Source organism: Nannospalax galili, unplaced genomic scaffold, assembly GCF_000622305.1.
Source record: "Nannospalax galili isolate Female #2095 unplaced genomic scaffold, S.galili_v1.0 scaffold311, whole genome shotgun sequence".
In the NCBI taxonomy this organism is placed as follows: domain Eukaryota; kingdom Metazoa; phylum Chordata; class Mammalia; order Rodentia; family Spalacidae; genus Nannospalax; species Nannospalax galili.
In genome coordinates this window covers 3,281,380-3,285,761 of record NW_008330298.1, presented here as the reverse complement: position 1 = coordinate 3,285,761, position 4,382 = coordinate 3,281,380, and the positions used below count along the sequence as shown (strand labels likewise).

The following is a 4,382-nucleotide window of genomic DNA, read 5'->3' as shown; positions in this document are numbered from 1 at the left end:
ATTATTCCCTATGACTGAAAGTGTACAGAAAGAGTAGGTCAAAGCAGGCTTTGAGAACTGAATTTGGGACTATGGATATAGCTTGGTGTGTTTGAGGATCTGGACTCAGTATCTAGCAGAGAGAGAGAGTGAGACAGAGAGACAGAGATAAAGACAGAGAGAAAGACAGATAAAGAGACAGGGACAGAAAGACACAGAGAGAGACTGAGTTTAGGAATACTAAATTCATGATATGTATTAGTTATCCAACTGGAGATCCAGGGATAGACACAGAAGTTTAGGAACTGAAAATATTTAAAGCCCTGGAAATGGATGACCAAAGATGAAAGTGGAGAATGAGGAGGAAGCTTGGTATAGTGCTCTGATGTCTCTCGTATTTCTCTCCAGTCCTATCCTATTTCTCCTGTGAGTTTCTAGAACCACACACCAAAATGCCTTGCATAATTATGCCCAACATGTCCCAAGCAACCCCATGAACTTCTCTCCAAAACTGATCCCTCTTCTGTATTCTTTATTATCTATTCATCAGCTGAATAAAATCTTCAAGTCTATTTTATACTGCTTGATCTCATTGAGAATTAGTTTAACTTACAACATCACTGTCTCATCATTGCTTGATGATAATCATCACTTGGTTACAAGTATCATCAACTTGTTCCTGGATCACTACAATGATTTCCTACCTGATGCCCCTACCTTCAACCTTGCCCTGTACTGTCTCCTGAGAAGTCCTTCTAAAATGCTTTGGTCATGGTACTATCTTACTATCTTTCTTAAAATCCTTCAGTGAGTCAGGCACAGTAACACAAACATGTAATCCCAGGATTTAGGAGGTTGAGGCAGGAGGATCAAGAGTACACAACAAATTTGCAGTCAGCCTGGGATACATAAGATTCTGTCCCCAAACAACAACAAATCCATCAGTGGTCTCATATTATTCAAAGTTAAGTACAAATTCTTCAAGCTAATTGATAAGACCTTTCAAGTCTTGCTTCGTGCTGAACACTCCAACCTCATCTTCTACCTATACCTTCTCCCTTGCATTGTAGACAAAACCAATTTGTCAATTGCCACTTGAGTCCTTTAGACTCATCCTTATTTCTGCAAACATTCACCCACAGTGCAGTCCTACTGCATCATCTCTTCTCCAGCTCTATGGAAAATGTCCAGATTGCTCTCTGACCCATCAACTTGATCTCTTCTTCTTTTTTACTTTTATCTGTGTTTATTTTATGCTCAATTTATTCCCATGCCATAAGTTTTTGTTTCTTCCGTTTCTTCTGGGATATCTTTTCCTTTTGTGCAACTTCCTCTTCAGGCTTAGGAACAATTTGTTCCTTTTGAGTGAGGATCATTTCAATATGGCAGCGGGGAGCTCACGTATGGGTTAATGCGACCATGAGCTCTGTAAGTTCTGCGGCGCACCTTAGGCGATTTGTTCACCTGGATATGCTCAATGACCAGAGAGTCTACATCTAAACTCTTAAGTTCAGAATTACTTTCTTCATTTTTAAGCATGTGCAGCAAAAAATCAGCACTCTTTTTGGGCCACTGACCTTGTGTCCAGCCCCACTGTTTGGCCTAGGCACACCTACCAACTCCACCGTTATAACGTCGGAATGGCACACACTGCTTCTTTAAAGTGACATCTTTCAGATACTTGGTGGCTTTTCAGATATGCATACCCTTGATGGCCTGGGCAGTTTCATGTGTATTCTTAAAGTGAACACAAAGGTCGGAACCTCTTGATCTGCATGATTTTGTAGGGTTTTCTGGGTCAAGAGAGTAACAAACCATTTTCATAGGTCACCTCAGGCGGCTTACAAAAAGAGAGCAATCTCTTCTTTCTTAATGTTCCCTATGTGTCCTGATATACTTTCATCTTTATTGTCTGTAACACTTCACTCTTCTTCCATGTTTGTGTTTATCTCTCTTTCTCCCAGTATTAGCTTAATGAGGACAAGAAGAGCCCTAATCATTGTTTTCTGGCACCTAATATAGTGCACAGTCATCATAAACCTGACATTTATCAAGTATGCACCAGTTCCAAGTTCTTCTCCAAGTGCTTTACTGGTATTGACCCACTTAACCTTTACAATTCCATGAAGTTGATACTTTTGTTATGCCCAGTTAACAAACAAAGAAATAGAGACTTAGAGGTGCTATGTAATTTGCTCAAGGTCACATAGCTAGTAAATAGTGTATACAAACCCAGGTGTAACTCCAGAGTCTATGCTTGTTATCACTACTAGTCTCTCAGTAAATAATTCATAAATGAAACTGGACTTGGTGGCACAGGCCTGTGATCCCAACACTCAGTAGGCATAGGTAAAAGAATCAGGAGTTTAAAGTCATCCTTGCCTAGTGAATTCACAGCCAGCCCATGATACATGAGATCTGGGCTCAAAAAAAAAAAAAATCAGTGAATGAGAAATTGGGAAAGTGAGGTACCTTAATTTTTTATGTTAATATTCTGACCTTATAATTTCATCCTTTCTTTAATTTCAAAATCTCATTTGTTTTAGAGCCTAGAACACAGTAAGATTACAAAATCAAAAAAGATCTTTTGTTACAGAGTTCAGTGAAGACCAATGTCTCTGTTCTCAAACCCCATGGAACCAGCAAGGTGGGATGATTAATTTATCTTTAGTGACTACAGATAAAGCATGAAAATAATATAGGATTAAATATTCTAACATCAAAACTTCATAACTGCTGGGCGAGACAGTGCAGGCCTTTAATCCCAGCACTTGGGAGGCAGGGCAGGAGGATCTCTGTGAGATCAAGGTCAGTCTTGTCTATATAGAGAGTTTCAGGACACCCAGGGCTACATGGGGGACCCTGTCTCAAAACAAAACAAAGAAAAACAATAATTAAAAAAAACAAACTTCATAACAGCAACCACTTACTCAGAGTTTCAAAGATGTCAGGCAATCTGCTAAATGTTTTACACTGATTATCATATTATATCTTTCCAACAGTCTTGTGATATAGGGAATGTTATGACCTCCATTTTTGTAGGGAAAAATGGTCTCAAAGAGATCAGGTACCTTGTTTAAGGTTGAATAATTTCTAAGTGTCAAATTAGGATTTATGCTGGGATTATCTAACTGTAGAATCTGTTCTTTAAAACACTCTGGTAGGAGCTGGAAAGATGACTCAGCAGTTAAGAGCACTGAATGGTCTTGCAGAGGACCCAGGTTTGATTCCTGGCATCCATATATCAGCTAACAACAATCTTTAATTCAGTACCAGAGGAATTCAACACCCTCTTCTGACTTCTGGGGGTATTGTATGACAAGGGTTCACTTATATACATGCAGGCAATACACTCATACATATAAAATAAATATAATAAATGAAATTTTTTTGGTCTTTTTGGTACAGAATCTCCCTGAAGTCCCAGCTGGCCTGGAACTCTCTATGTAGACCAGGCTGGCCTTGAACTCACAGAGATGCATCTGCCTCTGCCTCCCAAGTTCTGGGATTAAAGGTATACACCACAACGCTCAGCATAAATAAAGTATTTTTTAAAAATAAAACACTGTGAGCCAGGCGTGGTGGTACGTGCCTTTAATCCCAGCACTCAGGAGGCAGAGGCTGGTGGATCTCTGTGAGTTCAAGGCCAGCCTGGTCTACATAGTGAGTTCCAGGCCAACTGGGGTACAGGGAGACCCTGTCTCAAAATGACCAAAAAATAAAAAATAAAATAAATAAAACACTGTGGTAGACTATCTCTCACCACCAATATTACCCATGACTCTAGAGCTATATCACCCCAAATATAGCCATTAGCAGCATGTGGCTAGTACATAGTTCAAAAAATATTATCAGCGGTTCAGTCACACTGGCCACATTGTCAAGTGCTCAAAAGCTACGGGTGCTAGAGGAAACCACACTGGAGAGTGCAGACAGAGAACATTTGCATTATCATTAGATGGTTTATAGGGCAGTATGGCCCTAGAGTGCATACTCTAAGATAGGGTAGGCTGTTAGCTTCCTTCAGGCACTAAACCCCCCTCTTCCCACTACTAGTCTGCCTGTTTTCACTTTAGAGTCTCAGAGAAGTTATGAAACATTCATAAATGTAATCACTTTAATCTTGGTCACCTCATCACCCCTTCAGCAGTAGTATACTTTCTATAGCCCTTCTGTTCCCTCACTTTTGCCACAGTTGCAGTTTATCCCAGGTACCTTCAATTCCTCTCAAGTTGTACAAATCTAGAGGTCTGGTTGCCATTCATTTACGTCCCACCTCCAACCCAGTACACTTTACAGCTTCACAAAAGGTCCCGCAGAAGTAGAGCTCCTTGGCTGTCGCCTGTTACCACACCCTTCCTCACCACCTGCTACCTGCTTAGCTCTCCAGAGTGATCATTCAC

General features: G+C 40.3%; 1 pseudogene; it reads right to left on the bottom strand.

Moving 5' to 3' along the window:
• Positions 1-1,209: 1,209 nt before the first annotated feature.
• LOC108491369 lies at positions 1,210-1,797 on the bottom strand (annotated as a pseudogene).
• Positions 1,798-4,382: the final 2,585 nt, after the last annotated feature.